Consider the following 20,315-nt stretch of genomic DNA (forward strand, 5'->3'; position numbering starts at 1 on the left):
TATGACGGAGGATCCTGAAAAACTGCGCAATATTTTACACCGATTGAGTAAACAGAAAAGATACTCAAACACAGCGGCCTTTGGTTTATCAGGGAATGACACTTGGTGTAAAATCCACATTTTTAATAAATAATAAAACGTGATTTGAATTTGTTTTTTTGTTTTACCTTATTTATGTTTTCAGACTCCTGATTACCCACGCTGTAAAGCCGGCTGCACATGGCTGTGACAGGCTCTGCCATGGAATTCCGGGCGGAGCCCGTCACGGCGGCCCCAAGAGACCCCAATACTTCCGGTTTCGGAGTCCCGCATGACGCCTCAGCGCGCATGGGCAATCGAGCGCGTGACGCCTGATTCTACGCGGATTGTATTTTTCTAGTGGACATGAGGCCTAAGGCCGCCTGCAGACGGCCGTGTCGCATCCAGCTACTCGCAACGGGACCCGACCTGAGCGCCTGCAGAGAGCAGTGCGGAACTCGCCCGCTCCCGCAGCTCTGACTCATGTGCCAGCAGACGGCGCATGCGCAGAGCCGGCAGCCAGCGAGTGACGTTTATGTCCGGGGCTCTGCGAACCCCGCACAGAATTAGAGCATGGCGCGGTTTGTTTTCTGCGCGTGATTTCGCGTAGATAAACCACAGCCTTCTGCATAGGATTGCGTATTAAAATGCAATCCTATGCAGGCGTGTACAGCCGGAAATGTACGGTGCTGCGTCTGGCATAGACTGAAGTGGCAGCGGTTCGCACTCGTCATCAGCTGCGTGTGTGTATGTACGTGCGTGTGTGTACGTGCGTGCGTGTGTGTATGTATGTATGTATGTATGTATGTATGTATGTATGTATGTATGTATGTATGTACGTGCGAGTTTAAAAAGTTAAAGTTTCATCTCCCCTTACGGATCGTATCCGAAAGGGGGATGAAATTACGTACCCAAGGTCCCGGATTTGTTCCCTGGTGGGATGTTGATCCGTGGACCTTACCCCAGCTTCTGCGCATGCGCCCGTCAGCATGATGGTGGACGCATGCGCAAAAGTGAAAGATTGCCCAAGAAATGTAACATCTCCCTGCTGCTGGCTACCAAAGGTAGCCAAGAGCCTGGAGATGTCACGGGGAGCCGCGGTATGCGGTTACTGGTCACGTGATCGCCGTTATCCAATGCATAATGGCGATCACGTAAAAGTTCTTTAAAAAGTGGCAGTTTCATCTCCCCTCACCGATGCGATCGGTGAGAGGAGATGAAACATCTTCTCGGAGGCTTCCGCATTTGAATCCAGATGCGATTATCCTCCATGGATCCTGCCAGCTCCTGGGTATGCGCCCGCCGGCAAAATGCGGACACATTCGCAGGAGCCGGGGAGCCCAGGAAATTTTAAATCTCCTTGCTCCCAGTGACCAATGGTTGCTGAGTGCTTGGAGCAGTGACCGGGGGCCTCGTTGAGCGGTCCCCGGTCACATGATAAAGTAGCGAACTAACATTAGGCCGGTCACACATGACCGGAGAGGAATTACGGGTTCTGCATGCGCTTGATCAACGGTAATCCACGGATCAATCGCATGCATTGGATTACACAATTCCCCTCAATTAGCGGGTCGGAATTACGTAATCCACTCGCAGAAACAGAACACGGCATGCTATATTTTACCGCGGATATCCGCGATCTAGAGCCCATTGTGCTCTATGACCACGGATATACCCGCACCCCATATGCAAACACATTGTGTACGGGCTGCGGGTACCCGGGTCATCTCTAAGCGACGGCACGGAAAATATGAACAAAAAACTGCCTGTGTGAGTAGGCAGTTATGCCCAGAGGAGCGTGCGTGGCCATTTGAGTCTCCTCACTTAGTTTATAGTATATAGTTGCTCTCCCTAAGGAGAAAAGAGCGTTTCTGACCCCTGTCCTAGGCCTCTCACTAGCAAAAGCCAGACTCCTACTGTACACTGATGATGGGAAATAACCTGGAAACAGCTGTATGTACATGGAGTCTGGCTTTGCTTTTGATTCCCAGTCATTGTAAGAAGACTTGTATAAAAAGTCCCACTTTGACTCGAAGGAATGCTGCCTTTCAATAGGTGGCACTGTGGAGGATTTATTCCATCTCCCTTATTTGCATATTACCCAGAGGAGCGTGCGTGGCCATTTGAGTCTCCTCACTTAGTTTATAGTATATAGTTGCTCTCCCTAAGGAGAAAAGAGCGTTTCTGACCCGTGTCCCAGGCCTCTCACTAGCAAAAGCCAGACTCCTACTGTACACTGATGATGGGCAATAACTCGGGAACAGCTGTATGTACATGGAGTCTGGCTTTGCTTTTGATTCCCAGTCATTGTAAGAAGACTTGTATAAAAAGTCCCACTTTGACTCGAAGGAATGCTGCCTTTCAATAGGTGGCACTGTGGAGGATTTATTCCATCTCCCTTATTTGCATATTACCCAGAGGAGCGTGCGTGGCCATTTGAGTCTCCTCACTTAGTTTATAGTATATAGTTGCTCTCCCTAAGGAGAAAAGAGCGTTTCTGACCCCAGTAGGCAGTGCTTGGGTAGTGACTATACCATCTCCTGACCCATTTACCCCATAGGTGTCTCCACATACTTTTTGGGTGCTCTCCTTAAGGAGACACAACACCGCTTCTGACCCACATAGGAATGTGAACCACAGGGCTGAGGATGGGTGCATTGTTCAGTATCACATGTGTAGTCTAACAGAGCTTCATGAGTGTGGACAAGCTGGTGATGTCACCAGCTGCTTCCTTTGGGTAAGTGAGAATAGTGAGAGTTTTGGCCCATGTGAAAGGGGAATTACTGTATGCTAAACTGTTCACTTCATTTTCATTACCTTCTATGACATTTATGGAAATGACACGGCACAGATTATTGTTAGGGGTTCCATCACACTCCCCTTGTGTAGCCGCACCGCCTCCACGCTCCCCTCATGTAAGCCCACTTTCCTAGTGTAACCGTATTGTCACCACACCCCCCTTATGTAACCATACCGTCTTCACACTCCCCGCATGTAACCATACCACGGTTCGAAAAGTGTCATAATAGAGCCTTGAAGGGGTTCTGTCATTAAAAACAAAACAATATATACTTACCTATTGCTCCCCAAGCAGCCTGCTTACCTCTTCTTCTTATCCCAAATCTTCTCCTGGAGCCGCTTGTCACTTCGGTCATGTGACCTCCAGCAACCCGATTTTCCTCCATCCGGTCAAAAAGCGTACATTGCGCTACCTTCCGCTTCCTTCACTAGTGACGTATGCGTACATTGCCTTGTCAGGAAGCGCGGAATGAAAGCAGCCGTGCGAGACTGTGGCGCGACTGCGCACGTGCAAACCCGGCACACGACTGCGCATGCAGCTATCCTGGAGATAGCTATAGTCTATGGAATTTACTCGGGCTTTAGCCTTGGCAGTCGTCGTCTTTAAAATCTATGTATAGCTACCTCCCATGCTGTCCATTAGTTTCTACAGTAACATTGCAGCGCCCTCTATTGGTTTTACAGAAACGTGCTGGACCTATGCTGCCTTTAATAAATGATCCCCAGATAGGGGACGTATCAGATGCAACACGCTCAGGCAGCACTCCGGGCGCACCCACAATGCACTGAGGGAGCTGGAAGACCTTTGCATAGCCCCACCCAACGCTTTCTCAACCGCGCCCTCCCCCCTCCCCCTCACATCCTCCTCAGTCCTTCCTCTTGCACCGTGCTCACGAATCCTAGGCTTGCAGAGCCTGCAGGACTCGTCACCTCCCTACGCAGGATGGTTAAGCAGACGATGACACTAGAAGCAAGCACTAGTTTGCCTCTGAAGGTGCGTCCGTCGGTCGTTTTGAGAGATCTCTTTTGGTGGACGCATTTCGAGTGGGGACGGACGGAAACTTTTTCCCAAAAAAAGGAAAATTGGCTTCGACCCCATAGGGCTTTATTGGCTTCCCCTGGGCTGGCATTAGTAGACTCTAGTAAGAATAAGAATAGATCAGCATGGTCATCTGAAGAAGTTAAAATGTACAGCAGGCCTTTTTTTTTCTCCCCGCCATACATAAATAAATCCATCCATCCATAACTATAGATTATATAGAGAAATAAATCTTGCTATTTGTATAGTGCTAGCTAGATAGATAGAGTAGATTAGATTATAGACATACATTATATCCAGATGATAGATTTTAGATTATTTATATCTGTGTAGATTCTATCATCTATATTAATTATATAATAGATCTATGGATTATCTATCAATCAATAGATCTATTATATAATCAACATACATTATAGAATCTACATATATACATAATACAGCTATATGTGTTTGTGTATGTATGTAGATATATAAATATATATATATATATATATATATATATATATATATTCTAAAATCTATCTTTAATCTATATGCACAAAATATCATTCAGATATAATCTATATCTATAATCTACATAATTAATAAATAAATAGATAGATAGATTCATTCATTCATACTCATTCATTCATACATACATACACACTGTATGCAAATGAGCCAGGTGTCTGGCAGGCTGATGTCACTGCATTGTGATGTCATCAATTTAGAAGTATAAATACCGGACTTGGCAGCCATGTTAGTCAGTCTCCGCTGCAGCTCGGAGACGGGAGGTGGGGGAACCCATATCTCCTCCGAGAAGCCACAGAACTGGACCCTTTTTATTTTTAGCAGAGTGCATTTTTAATGCAGCACACAAGGGGGAGACAGCGGCCTACCAAAATCTACTGGGTCATATGACGTGGCTGGCGGTGGGCGGGGAAGCGGTTTTTTACTCACTCTGAGGAGTAAAGCCCTGGGGGCTGTGGACATGACAGCTCCTGGCGGAAGATGATGATTGGTATTTGTTTCAGGGGTGGGGGGAGAAATTTCCGGAATACTCATTGGGTGTCTCGTCTGAAGTTTTTGCATCTATGGTCGGGGAATGGGAGAGCCCAAATCTTATAGTTCCAGTGTATGTACAACCTTCCACGAGAGCACGGGGACGTTACTAGTCTAAGTAAACGATGCGCATAAATGCCACAAATGTATTAACCCTTAATCGTACTGACCAGCAGATTGTGTGCCTTTAGGAAAAGCATACGGTAGGTGTACCGTCAGGTGTCACAATTGCAAACCGGCCCCTGCGGTGAGGGAACTCAGAGGCCCCCACCATATAAAGAATGTGCATGGAGTGCATTACTAGCCTGCCGCACTGCCTGTTGTGGGAGGGGGTGGAGGGTTGGCCAACGCAGTGTACAGCGCGGAGCTGGATGAAGACATCATTATTCTTCTGCTCCTGGCACCCGTGTGGTCTCCTCACACTACCAGACGCCTGTTGTGGGAGGGGTGGAGGGTCGGCCGACGCGGTGTACGGCGGACGCGGTGTACGGCGGAGTTGGATGATGACATCATCATGGTTCCTGTATAGTCTTTCACTCCCAGCTACATGTCTCCCCGCTGTCCTGTCACACAGCCGCAATTATCAGCCCTGGCGTAATAGGTGGGCACCGTACTGCTGGTCCCTGTATAGTCTGTCACTGATCAGCACACCCCCAGCTACATGTCTCCCCGCTTTCTTGTCACATAGCCGCCATTATCAGCCCTGGGGGTAATAGGTGGGCACTGCACTGCTGGCCCCTGTATAGTCCATCACTGACCAGCACACCCCCAGCTACATGTCTCCCAGCTGTCCTGTCACACAGCCGCCATTATCAGCCCTGGGGGTAATAGGTGGGCACTTCACTGCTGGTCCCTGTATAGTCTGTCATTGAGCAGCACACCCCCAGCTACATGTCTCCCTGCTGTCCAGTCACACAGCCACCATTATCAGCCCTGGTGGTAATAGGTGGGCACCGCACTGCTGGTCCCTGTATAGTCTGTCACTGAGCAGCTCCCCCCCCCCAGCTACATGTCTCCCTGCTGTCCTGTCACACAGCCACCATTATCAGCCCTGGGGTTATAGGTGGGCACCTCACTCTTCCAGAAGGAATGTTTCCACGATCCTGTGTGGAGCCGAGCCGCGCTGCTGGGGCACTCACAAATGTCAAATAAGCCATGCGGCTGGTGGAGACGGGCAGTGGTGAGTACGCGGGGCGGCGGCTGTGCCATGTCGGGCATGTTTTGATAATGTATGGCGCTTGTTGTACAGTTATATGTAGTACATGTGTGATATTCAGTCACTGCTCCTCTACAGTAATTAGGATGTGTCTGTGTACTACACCACCCAGCAGGGAGCTTCATGCGTCCTGATGGGGGGAGTTGTCCTCACTGCTGGGAATAGATGGGGGGAGAGAGAACCTGTGTCATACGGGACGACAACCATTAACCCCTTAAGGCTGGGTTCACACTGAGCGTATTCCTGGTGGAAATCCCGCGGTTTGGCCGCAGCAAAACCCGCTTGATTCCCGCTGGGAGAACCGCCGCGGAAAAACCCGCGGCGGCTTTGAAGCGGCCCGGCTGCTCGCTTTTCTGCTGGATTTCCTCCTGTCAAAGTTGCATCGCACCGCACAAAAATCACGTTTTCATGCGATGCAACAGAGAGGAAGGCTTCATAGGGTAACATGGGCCACGAAACCTCACGAGTCGCGGGCATATCGGGATGTCGCACCCTCCAAAACATGTGAATTACCCCATTGGAAAGCATGGGCCGAACAAACACGTGATTTGTCGCAGCGTGACTTTGTCGCTCATGTAAACGCGGCCTGAGTATTAGGGGACTCATATATATGAGCCTCCTAACATTTAGGCCATGTTCGTACATTGCTGGACCGCGTGGCGCTAATAATCTCCGCTGTTGGTGTCCTGCGGCAGATTTGTACGTACTGCTGCGAACGTGTCGGACGCTCCTCGACTTCACAGCAGGTTTGCTGTTTCTGTGTTCATTGTGTGAAAATCCTGCTTAAGACGTGTTCTGCCTCCGAACGCCGACCGTAAATGCGCCAATATTCAGATGGAACGTGAACTGTTGTATTCCCACGTTTGAGCGTTTCACTATTACCCGACTCCAGTTTACCATATGGTGCAGCCAACATGTCTGTTCATCTATGGCAGAAGGATGGCATAATACTTCATTTCTCCTGCGGAGGCGTTGCAGGGGAATTGAACACTTCGGTCTTTTTCACACGGCAGAGCAAATATTGCACGTATATGAACCGCGGCTCGTTCTATCTTTGGGCGGGGCCTTGCATCACCCATTCTTTTAATGGGGCTGGCGGCAGCATCGCACCGCGTGCTAGGTGCGGACAGCCGCAGCGGGAGGGAGGGGAGGCAGTTTTATTACAAAAATGACTCTCATCCACAGAAAAATTGTACGTTAGCGAGCGCGAAAACAGGCCGCGATTCACGGCCTGGTATCGCACTCACTGTGTGACATTATCCTTACTGCCATATCTTCCTTGGATTACATGCGATTACATGGAGGTGGGAGCTCAGTTCCTGCTCCTGGCTCTTCCAGCCTCCCCCCCCCTTCCCCTGCAGATGAGGACAACGTATATCGGCTAGGCGTGAAAACCGAGCCGATATACATTCGTGTGAATGCACCCTCAGTCTGTGAGGGGCCTGTGATGTGGATTATAAGCGGTGTCGTATCTCCATATCCCCTGACTCACTCACCCCCTAGGTGTCTCCACACACTTTTCGGGTGCTCACCTTAAGGAGATACGACACCGCTTATAATCCACATCACAGGCCCCTCACAGACTAAGCCAGAAGCCTGCTGCACACTGAGGAGGGGCAATCACCATGAAACAGTCTGTCTGTGCATGGCTTCCTGGCTTGGTTTAATATTCCCAATCATTGTTAAAGGGGTGGTCTCGCGAAACAAAGTGGGGTTATACACTTCCGTATGGCCATATTAATGCACTTTGTAATATACATCGTGCATTAAATATGAGCCATACAGAAGTTATTCACTTACCTGCTCCGTTGCTAGCGTCCTCGTCTCCATGGTTCCGTCTAAATTCGCCGGCAGCTTGCTTTTTTAGACGCGCTTGCGCAGTCCGGTCTTCTCCATTCAGCACGAGCCGCTTCAGTGTGCTCCCCGCTACAGCTCTTCTGCGCATGCGCAGACGAGCTGTCACTGCTCGGGAGCGCGCTGGAGCGGCCATTCTGTACCTTCCTCTGTTAGAGCTAGGTGGAGCTGCCCAGCGGAGAAGCCCAGCCCAGCCCAGCAGCCCCGAGAAGCGTCCCAGGTAAGTGATGGGTCGGGGGGGGGGCTGCCGCTGCGCCGGGCTGGCGCCGGGGGGGGGGGGCTGCCGCTGTGATGGGGGAACTAGCGCTAGGCCGGGGGGGGCTGTCGCTGCGCCGGGGGGGGGCTGCCGATGTGATGGGGGAACTAGCGCTAGGCCGGGGGGGGGGGGCTGTCGCTGTGATGGGGGGGGCTGTCGCTGCGCCGGGGGGGGCTGCCGCTGTGATGGGGGAACTAGCGCTAGGCCAGGGGGGGGCTGTCGCTGCGCCGGGGGGCTGCCGCTGTGATGGGGGGGGCTGTCGCTGCGCCGGGGGGGCTGCCGCTGTGATGGGGGAACTAGCGCTAGGCCGGGGGGGCTGTCGCTGGGGGGGGGGGGGGGTTGCGCCGGTTACCTTCTGCCTGGCGGTGGGTGACTGGTCGGCGGCTGCGGGGCGTCCGGTCGGCGGCTGCTTGGCGTCCGGTTGCCATGGAGACACAGCTGGCAGCGTCTCGGGAGCGCGCACGTCGGGCTGCAGCGAGCGACGGGGAAAGAGCCGGCAGCCATCTTGGGGAAACTTTTATAAGTTGCTGAAACGCTGGAACGGTAAGTAGAAACCAGCTAGGAAAGTAATTTACAGGGGTAATTAGTAATGTATGTTTAATTAGGGGGACTGGGCAAAAAAAAAAATCACTGCTTCCTCGAGACATCTCCTTTAAGGCTTGTGATAAATCACTTGGATTTGAAGGAATGCTGCATCCAATGGATGGCGCTATAGAGGTATTTTCTCATTCTTATTTGCATAGATATCCCAGAGGAGCTAGCATCACCTTATAAGTGTTCTTACTCATTTTTTAGGTTTTCAAACGCCTCTTCTGTGTGCAGTGTTTGGGTAGAGACTATACCATCCCCTGACCCATTTACCCCATAGGTGTCTCCACATACTTTTTGGGTGCTCTCCTTAAGGAGACACAACACCGCTTCTGACCCACATAGGAATGTGAACCACAGGCCAACAAGGGCTGAGGATGGGTACATTGTCCAGTATCACATGTGTAGTCTAACAGAGCTTCATGAGTGTGGACAAGCTGGTGATGTCACCAGCTGCTTCCTTTGGGTAAGTGAGAATAGTGAGAGTTTGGGCCCATGTGAAAGGGGAATTACTGTATGCTAAACTGTTCACTTCATTTTCATTACCTTCTATGACATTTATGGAAATGACACGGCACAGATTGTTAGGGGTTCCATCACACTCCCCTTGTGTAGCCGCACCACCTCCACGTTCCCCTCATGTAAGCCCACTTTCCTAGTGTAACCGTATTGTCACCACACCCCCCCTTATGTAACCATACCGTCTTGACACTCCCCGCATATAACCATACCACGGTTCGAAAAGTGTCATAATAGAGCCTTAAAGGGGTTCTGCCATTAAAAACAAAAAAATATATACTTACCTCTTGCTCCCCTGGCAGCCTGCTTACCTCTTCTTCTTATCCCAAATCTTCTCCTGGAGCCGCTTGTCACTTCGGTCACGTGACCTCCAGCAACCCGATTTTCCTCCATCCGGTCAAAAAGCGTACATTGCGCTACCTTCCACTTCCTTCACTAGTGACGTATGCATACATTGCCTTCTCAGGAAGCGCGGAATGAAAGCAGCCGTGCGAGACAATGGCGCGACTGCGCACGGGCGAACCCGGCACACGACTGCGCATGCAGCTATCCTGGAGATAGCTATAGTCTATGGAATATACACGGGCTTTAGCCTTGGCAGTCGTCGTCTTTAAAATCTATGTATAGCTACCTTCCATGCTGTCCATTGGTTTCTACAGTAACATTGCAACGCCCTCTATTGGTTTTACAGAAACGTGCTGCACCTATGCTCCCTTTAATAAATGATCCCCAGATGCAACACGCTCAGGCAGCACTCCGGGCGCACCCACAATGCACTGAGGGAGCTGGAAGACCTTTGCATAGCCCCACCCAACGCTTTCTCAACCGCGCCCTCCCCCTCACATCCCCCTCAGTCCTTCCTCTTGCACCGTGCTCACGCATCCTAGGCTTGCAGAGCCTGCAGGACTCGTCACCTCCCTACGCAGGATGGTTAAGCAGACGATGACACTAGAAGCAAGCACTAGTTTGCCTCTGAAGGTGCGTCCGTCGGTCGTTTTGAGAGATCTCTTTTGGTGGACGCATTTCGAGTGGGGACGGACGGAAACTTTTTCCCAAAAAAAGGAAAATTGGCTTTGACCCCATAGGGCTTTATTGGCTTCCCCTGGGCTGGCATTAGTAGACTCTAGTAAGAATAAGAATAGATCAGCATGGTCATCTGAAGAAGTTAAAATGTACAGCAGGCCTTTTTTTTTTCCCCGCCATACATAAATAAATCCATCCATCCATCCATCCATAACTATAGATTATATAGAGAAATAAATCTTGCTATTTGTATAGCGATAGATAGATAGAGTAGATTATAGACATACATTATATCCAGATGATAGAATCTACACAGATATAAATTATCTCAAATCTATCATCTATATTAATTATATAATAGATCTATGGATTATCTATCAATCAATAGATCTATTATATAATCAACATACATTATAGAATCTACATATATATATAATACAGCTATATGTGTTTGTGTATGTATGTAGATATATAAATATATATATATATATATATATATATCATCTAAAATCTATCTTTATATGCACAAAATCTGTAATTCAGATATAATCTATATCTATAATCTACATAATTAATAAATAAAGATAGATTCATTCATTCATACTCATTCATACATACATACACACTGTATGCAAATGAGCCAGGTGTCTGGCAGGCTGATGTCACTGCATTGTGATGTCATCAATTTAGAAGTATAAATACCGGACTTGGCAGCCATGTTAGTCAGTCTCCGCTGCAGCTCGGAGACGGGAGCTGGGGGAACCCCTATCTCCTCCGAGAAGCCACAGAACTGGACCCTTTTTATTTTTAGCAGAGTGCATTTTTAATGCAGCACACAAGGGGGAGACAGCGGCCTACCAAAATCTACTGGGTCATATGACGTGGCTGGCGGTGGGCGGGGAAGCGGTTTTTACTCTATCTTCCGCTGTGCTACAGCGGAAGATAGCGTGACGCACTGCTTCCATTGACTAGAATGGAGGCCGGCCACGCGTACACCCGTGGCAAATAAAGCATACCGCGGGTGAGGTCGGGTGATTTCACGGTGCGGAATTCTGCGATGGAATTCCGCACCATGAGCATTGAGCTATTAGGTTCAATAGAACCTAATAGCTGCGGGCAACGCAGCAGATTTACGCAGCGTAAATCCCTCCGTGGGAAGGAGCCCTAACTTTAGCCAGCAGAAGGCGCCATAGTATAAGGCAGAAAAAGAAAAGCCCCTATGCAATCCGAATCCAAAATTGGATTGCAGAGGGTTAAAGAGGCCCTGTCCTTTTTAGAACGACGGGGGTAAAATCATACGTCCTGATCAGCCCCGCCCCTGACACATTGGCGCTTTGCGATAAATAAGTGGGTTTTGTGTTGCAGTTTGGGTACCCAGTCTCTAAAAGGTTCACCATCACTGATATAGAGGAAGCCCCGACATGTTGGATACACATGGGAGTGCAGCGCCAAAAACGCATGGAACCGTAGTGAGAGGAAAAACTGTGTGAAAATGGCCCTATAAAGATATATGTTTACATTTAGGCTGGATTCCGATGAGTTTACGCATATTTGCACAGACAAAGAAATAACACGCAACGATTATCTCAGCTAGTGAAATAGACAATTAGTATAATATGCGTTCTTTCCCTATGAGAATGTGCGAGAAAATATAGTATGCTGCGTATTTTTTTCTGCGATCGAAATGCACATGGAAAATATGCGCCTGTGAACAAACCCATTGAAATCAATCATTTCTATTTTCTGTGACTTTCGTAGGTGCAACTGCCCCAGAACAAATGGAATCCTGTCCCCTTCACCAGCAGTTTACACTCCGTGCCAGTGCGCAGAAGTTTGGAAATTGCTACGGGATGACAGGCGCCGCCTGATCTTCCCTGCAGGTACTGTCACTACATGATAGGGCAGGTCTTATCTTTTCCCGAGCGCACAAATAACAGCCAGGAAAAGAAGTGGTAAAAACAAAACCGCAGAAATTCCACATTGCAAGAGGGCAGTGTTTCGATACACTCTCCTGCTCTGAACAGAGCGGGAATTAAAAAAAAAAAATCAAACTGCGCATGTCCGTGATGTGAAATTAGTGGGCATGCACAGTGCTATACTTACCACATACGCGGCCTCTGCCGTCTATCTGCCGGCAGAGAGTATTGGTTGCAATTTGTAAAACACCGCAGGAGACCCACAGTGTGTTACGTATACGCCCGTGGACATGAGCCCTAAGGCTGCTTTCACACAGGCGTCTGGTAAAATGCTGCATTTTAAAGCGTTTTCGAACGCCATTTTCAAACGTGCTCAACAGCGTTGTGTAACGCACTCCATCATTACAATGGGTGATGAGGGGCGTTAAAAAGGGCTGAAACAAACTAAAATAGAGAGGCCTTAGTGACCGCCCTATAGTGTTTTTGATCCCTAGGGCCGTAAAAACATGCTCACTCTGAGGATTAAAGCCCTGGGGGCTGTGGACATGACAGCTCCTGGCGGAAGATGATGATTGGTATTTGTTTCGTGGGTGGGGGGAGAAATTTCCGGAATACTCATTGGGTGTCTCGTCTGAAGTTTTTGCATCTATGGTCGGGGAATGGGAGAGCCCAAATCTTATAGTTCCAGTGTATGTACAACCTTCCACGAGAGCGCGGGGACGTCACTAGTCTAAGTAAACGATGCGCATAAATGCCACAAATGTATTAACCCTTAGGGCGCCCACCCACTGGGTTTTTTTTTTTTTTAATTTTTTTATTTTTATTTTTTTTCCCCTGCGAAATTCGCAGCATTTTTTTCTCTGCAGTGGTCTATGGGACTTGTAATGTTAAAATCGCGATCGCGATTTTAACATTACAAGTCCCATAGACCCCTGCAGAGAACAAAATGCTGCGAATTTCGCAGGGAAAAAAATCGCCAGTGGGTGGGCGCCCTTAATCGTACTGACCAGCAGATTGTGTGCCTTTAGGAAAAGCATAGGTGTACCGTCAGGTGTCACAATTGCAAAGCGGCCCCTGCGGTGAGGGAACTCAGAGGCCCCCACCATATAAAGAATGTGCATGGAGTGCGTTACTCCCTTGCCGCACTGCCTGTTGTGGGAGGGGGTGGAGGGTTGGCCAATGCAGTGTACAGCGCGGAGCTGGTTGATGACATCATCATTCTTATGCTCCTGGCACCCGTGTGGTCTCCTCACACTACCAGACACCTGTTGTGGGAGGGGTGGAGGGTCGGCCGGCGCGGAGTTGGATGATGACATCATCATCCTGCTCCTGGCGCCTGTGTGGTCCCTTCACACTGCCGGACGCCTGTTGTGGGAGGGGTGGAGTGACGGCCGACGCGGTGTATGTAGTGGAGCCGGATGATGACATCATCATTCTTCTGCTCCTGGCACCTGTAGAGAGCATTGGTCCTGTTCCGGAGGGCTGGTCCCATGACTGTCATATTCTGACTGCCCTGTGTTTGTCCCCCCCTTCCCCACGGCTCAATGTATTTCTTGGAAGCCCCTTGAGAACATGGCCATATGAGGCCTGGTGAAGTGTAGTTCTTATTTTCCCATCTCTCGATGCCTGTGATGTATTCCAGCATTAATGCCCGGATACATTGTGTCCTGCGGGGGGCAGATTATCTCCATATCAAACACAACGCTTGGTTTTGGAAGTTCTTTTCCCATCCCTGCATTCAGCATCCCATAACTTCTGCATCTTCCCCGGTCAGAGGTAGGTGAGGCCTTGCTTTCTACGTGACGACCTTTTTGCCCCATTTTGGGTCCATACTTTTGATCACTTAGTATTTTGCCTCTATTTATTAGAGGTTTGTCTTTTTCTCCAGTTTTTCTGTGTTTGATAGTGTATTCAGTGTATTGTACAGGCCATTACGCATATGGTGATACCAAATATGGGGGTCTTCACCCCCCCTCCCATATGAAATAGAGGAAAATGCACAGAAAAGTTGAATATCTATATCTCTCTCTATAGGGGCCACAACAGCCATGATTATACAAGAGGCTTCTGTACCGCAATGCCTCATCAGTTACAGTAGTGATCATAGGTAATAGCAAGCAGGGACACCTGTTGTCATGGCAACCAATCGGCCCGCCACGATTACAAGGGCCAGACGACATAACATAGGGAGCATGCTCCCTCGGGGAATCCTCTACTTGCTGCCATCTCAACAGAATGTAGGAGTTTAATAGTAGGGATCGCTATCCTTATGTACCCTGCTGTAGCAGTGGGAAGCCCGCTATCGGATGGTGTGAGCTCAGCTTCTGATCCCACGCCATCCACATGATGTACGCTTGTGTCCTGTTGTGGCAAGTACCACACAGCCAGGACAGACGTACATCCGGTGGCATTAAGGGTTTAACCCCTTAAGAGATAACTTATGTCCTGGGTGGTTGGTACTTGCTGTAAACTCGTGGGAGCAGAATCTGAGATTGTACTATCCCACAGTGGGAGCTGGCTGGGACTGACAGCAATCTATGCTGATCGTGGCATGTAAAGGGTTCACAGAGGGAGCTGGCTGGGACTGACAGCAATCTATGCTGACCGCGGCATGTAAAGTGGTCACAGAGGGAGCTGGCTGGGGCTGACAGCAATCTATGCTGACCGCGGCATGTAAAGGGTTCACAGAGGGAGCTGCCTGGGACTGACAGCAATCTATGCTGACCGTGGCATGTAAAGGGTTCACAGTGGGAGCTGGCTGGGGCTCACAGCAATCTATGCTGACCGTGGCATGTAAAGGGTTTATAGAGGGAGCTGGCTGGGACTGACAGCAATCTATGCTGACCGTGGCATGTAAAGGGTTCGCAGAGGGAGCTGGCTGGGACTGACAGCAATCTATGCTGACTGGGCATGTAAAAGGTTTACAGAGGGAGCTGGCTGGGACTGACAGCAATCTACGCTGATCGCGACATGTAAAGGGTTTACAGAGGGAGCTGGCTGGGACTGACAGCCATCTTTGCTGACCGCGGCATGTAAAGGGTTCACAGTGGGAGCTGGCTGGGATTGAAAGTAATAAATGCTGACCACGGCATGTAAAGGGTTTACAGAGGGAGCTGGCTGGGGCTGACGGCAATCTATGCTGACCGTGGCATGTAAAAGGTTTACAGAGGGAGCTGGCTTGGGCTGACAGCAATCTATGCTGACCGTGACATGTAAAGGGTTCACAGAGGGAGCTGGCTGGGGCTGACAGCAATCTATGCTGACCGTGGCATGTAAAAGGTTTACAGAGGGAGCTGGCTGGGGCTGACAGCAATCTATGCTGACCGCGGCATATAAAGGGAGCACAGTGGGAGCTGGCTTGGGCTGACAGCAATCTATGCTGACCGTGGAATGTAAAGGGTTCACAGTGGGAGCTGGTTGGGACTGACAGCAATCTATGCTGACCTTGGAATGTAAAGGGTACAATGGTGTCGCATCTGTAAGAAGTCCCCGTGCTGCACGCAGATGGCGCAGAGCGGTGCAGTTGGGGCCGCGCCATGTCCGCTAGGTGCTGTTATTCACCCGCCTCTCCAGCCTCCTGTGCGGCAGCAGCCATGCATGAAGACTCGGCCTGCGCTGTGCAGCTGCTTCTGTTGTGCGCATAAACCTCTCCATTTATGACCCCACTAGTCCCAGCGAAGACTAGAGAGCCCTCCCCATTACCCACATTGCCCCAGCGGAGACTATGGCCCGCCCACTACCTACAATGCCCTGGTTAAAGCAGCTGTAAACACTAATGCCCACTAGAGATATGATAGCCTCACCTGCTGGATGTGCAGCTCTGCCTGCAGGAACTGAAGCCCGGCCACCGCACCCACCCCAAAAGACATGAAGTTCAGAACTGCTGCGTTAAAAAACTAGACCCCTTAACAAATTCTTCTAGGGCTGTGCTGCGTATTTTGACCCACAGTATTTGAATGAATCTGAGCAAAGCAAAAGGAAAAAATTACAATTTTAATTTTTTGGGCAATTGTGTCATTTTAAAAGCATTTTTTTGTACAGTGTACATAGGAATGAAGACTTTCACTCCAAAATGGATCCCCGTTTGTCCCGTGTTCAGAAACCTACCCATTGTGGCCCTAATATTATGACCGTATGCACAACAGGGCCCAAACCGAAAGGCACATCAAACGTCAACTGTGTCTTAACATTTACGTAATCGCCATTATCCATCGGATAACAGCGATCACATGACCGGGGACCGCTCACTGCGGCCCTCAGTCACTGCTCCAGGCTCTCGGCTACCTTTAGTAGCCAGGAGTAAGGAGACTTTAAATTTACCAGGCCCTCTGCAGCTTCTGCGCTTGCGTCCACCATCTTGCTGATGGGCACATGCGCTCACATGGACCATGCTCCATTTTCGTGCGGGAGACCAAAATCGGAATTTACTCACCTGCTCCGGATCTTCCCTTCGCCGCGGCTGGCTGTATAACATATCCAGTCGTGTAACGATCACAATAAAGCTGCGCTGCGAACACACAGGATAGATGATGTATACTCACTTAGGAGAGGGGAGTGTCAGCCTCCCCCCTCAGGAGTCCGAGATGGCTCTAAACAATTGTTAACTTCGAAGACTACCTCCACCAGAATCGAAAGTTGCTTCCTCACGATCCAATATCAGGAAATAGTTTTTATTATTAAACAAACACAAATAGGTCCCTTTTTGAGGGGACCCGGCATATACATACAACGCGTTTCGGCTGTTGGAAGCCTTTTTCAAGTATATCCTGCCACTCATAGATAGCTAACTTAAATATAAAACTACTAGACATACAATTCAATCACCTGGAAGAGCCACGTTGTATCGGGCGAAGTATACATCCTGGCGTGCGTCCCTGCATTGCCACCGGCTCACGCGTCATAATAACGCTGCTGGAGGACCTGTGATGATGCCGAAAAGTGGGCGGAGCAAGCGGTCACGTGACTGGCACTGTCATGTGACCGTCACAGACACGTCACATTATGTATGGGGGTTCACAGCGGGAGAGGTGGGCTAGCCGTCACCTATTATCCCGGCTGACATGTAAAGCTCCTTCCCATGTAATAACATGATAGGCATCCTATAATGTGATACACCATGACATATCAAAAAAGGCCCATTATATAAATATATATATTATATATATAATATAAATTATATAATTATATAAATGATTTTTTTTTAAATGGAGCATGAAAAAATCTGGACCATGCATCATTTTCGTGCGGGAGACCAAAATCGGAATTCACCTGCTCCGGATCTTCCCTTCGCCGCGGCTGGCTGTATAACATATCCAGTCGTGAGACTGGCCTTCGGTAGATCACTACCTTTTTATCACGTGACCAGGGACAGCTCAACGAGACCACCGATCACTGCTCCAGGCTCTCGGTGACCTTTGGTAGCCGGGAGCACAGAGATTTAAAATTTACCGGGCTCCCCAGCTGCTGCGCATGTGTCTGGCATTTTAAGGCAGGTTCATGCGCAGAAGCCGGAGAAGGTCCACGAAGGAGGATCACATTGAGGTTCAAATACGGAGGCCTCCGGTAAGAAGTTTCATCTCCTCTCACCGATCTAAGAGGGGAGATTAAACTTCAACTTTTTCTTAACTTTTACATGATCGCCGCTATCCAACCGAGGATAAGGATCCCGGGGGACATCTCCGGAGGCCTATAGAAATATTTTCACCTTCCTTTACGGATTGGATTCGTTACGGAATGGATATCCATTGGCTAACGGCAATCACGTGACTGGGGACCATGTACTGCGGCCCACCATGAAATCTCCAGGCTCTCGGCTATGTTTGGTAGCCAGGAGCAGGGATATCTTAAATTACTCAGGCAAACTGCGGCTCTTGCATCGGCCAACGTTGACGACGGGCGCGTGCGCAGAAGCCGAGGTGAGGTCCAAGGGTAAATCCGGGGGCCTTAGGTATGTAATTACATCTCCCCTCACGAATATGAGCGAAGATTACATTTCACCATTTTTTAACTTTGTTTACTTTTAAGGGTGACTGGTGGTCGCGCCAACAGCAGGGAGCTGTCATGTCCACAGCCCCCAGGGCTTTAATCCCCAGAGCAAGTGTCTTTTTACGGCCCTGGAGATTAAAGCCCGCTTAGGCAGGAAGTCACTAAGGGGTTAAGGAGCAAACAGACTTCGTCACTAGGGCCGCTCTCACACAGACAGTTTTTACAGCGTTTAGCTCGGCGTTTGAAAAGCCACGGTAAACACTGTAAAACACCTCCATTGATTTCAGTGGAGCTTCTCAGTGATGTGGATTTATTTTGGGGTCTACGGCGTAATCAATAGGAATGTTTGTACCCTTCCAGATTTATGTTCAGAGATTGTGCGCACAATGTAAGAGATCACACGGAGACAAGACTGTCAGTGTAGAAAGTCTTCCTGACTGTTTATTAGTAGGCGTATAGCATCTTATATAGCATGATGAGTTAATTGCCCTTTATGGGCAGCAGGAAGCAATACGTGGTTGGGAATCAAAGCATGGGATTGGGTGGTCCAAATATGGTCTTTTTCCATACGGTCCTGCGTGAGTTGCTGTAGTCATGGACGTCCGACATCACGTGGTTTCAGGTACAAAATCAGCGCCATCTCTCCGAGTTTGATGGAGAGGGCAGGGGCGAGAATGAGCAATGTGTCGTCAAATGACGCCTGAGGGTTATGTGCAGGTAAAATGTGTCCTGAGGTTATGAGCGTGTGTTTCTATAATGCTGCATATTCTGATGACGGTTAGCAGTAATGAAACTGTCTGTTTTACTAACTGTCCTTACACTACCCCGCAGCCCTCAACGGTTGACCCTCCTCGACCTCCCAGATCGAGGCAGGCCCATCGACCAAGCTAAGGCAAGCTCTCCGGATCTACCACAGGGTTTTTCACAGCCCTTGCGACTGGACCACAGCTAGCCTGAGTCCCCTGTATTAGTTTAGTCGCTCTTCTTTGAACCCCCTCCAATACTGTAACATCTTTCCTGAGCACCGGTGATGAAATAAGAACATCTAAAATCTATTTGGTATCTTCGTGTCCATAACAATTTGAACTCTCAAAAAATCAGCATCATTTATGTTGTCAGAAAAAAAGCCAAAATGTCAGAATTGTACTTTTTGGGTCATTCAATTCCCCCCCCCAAAAAATATCATAAAAAACGATGAAAAAGTGGCATGTAGTCCAAAATGATACCAAGAGAAACTATAGGTTGTCCTGCAAAGTTTTGAGATGGCAGCAAGTAAAGGATTCCCCGAGGGAGCGTGCTCCCTATGTTATGTCGTCTGGCCCTTGTTATCATGGCGGGCCCCTCTTTGGTACCCCTCGTGGATCGGTACATGGAAATAAGCGTCCTTCAGATCGATGGACGCCATGTAGGCCCCTCTGGGAATCAACTTTATTGTTGAAGAGATGGACTTCATTTTGAATTTCCTGTACTTGACACAGGTGTTCAAAGGCTTCAGATTCACTATCATGCGGTGTTTCCCGCAGGGTTTTCTTACTAGGAAGAGCCTGGAATAATGGCCCTGAGTTTCCTCGTTTTGCGGTACGGGGCATATTGCGTTTAGATGTTGCAGGTCCCGAACGCTTTGCCTTAGGAAGTGTAACTGTCGCCCTGAGCCTCCTGTGATGATGAATTTCCTTCTGGGGAGGGACACCAGTTCTATCCGGTATCCCTGCTGTAGGATCTTTGGGATCCATGGGCCTTCGCAAATTGCGGCCCATTGGTCCACAAAGTTCCCCAGCCTTGCCCCTACGGAGCTGGCATCAGGGTCTCTGCTTGGGCTCCCCCTGGTGGGGATTAAAGAGGATATTTCTCCCTCTGCCCCCCTTGGGGTAACTCCAGCGGCCTGTCTTGCCCTTGCCTCGGTAGGCCTCGGGCTGTTGCCCTGGGGTTCGGAAGAAGGTCTTCCCTCTCTGCGGCTTTTCTTCCGGGAATCCCTTCTTTTTGTCGGCCGCCTTCTCCAGGATTTTGTCCGTAGAACGGGAGGGCGCATAGTTTATTTTTTGAGGCCAAATCGCCTGA

The sequence above is a fragment of the Eleutherodactylus coqui genome, chromosome 8 (assembly GCF_035609145.1).
Source record: "Eleutherodactylus coqui strain aEleCoq1 chromosome 8, aEleCoq1.hap1, whole genome shotgun sequence".
Classification (NCBI taxonomy): Eukaryota; Metazoa; Chordata; class Amphibia; order Anura; family Eleutherodactylidae; genus Eleutherodactylus; species Eleutherodactylus coqui.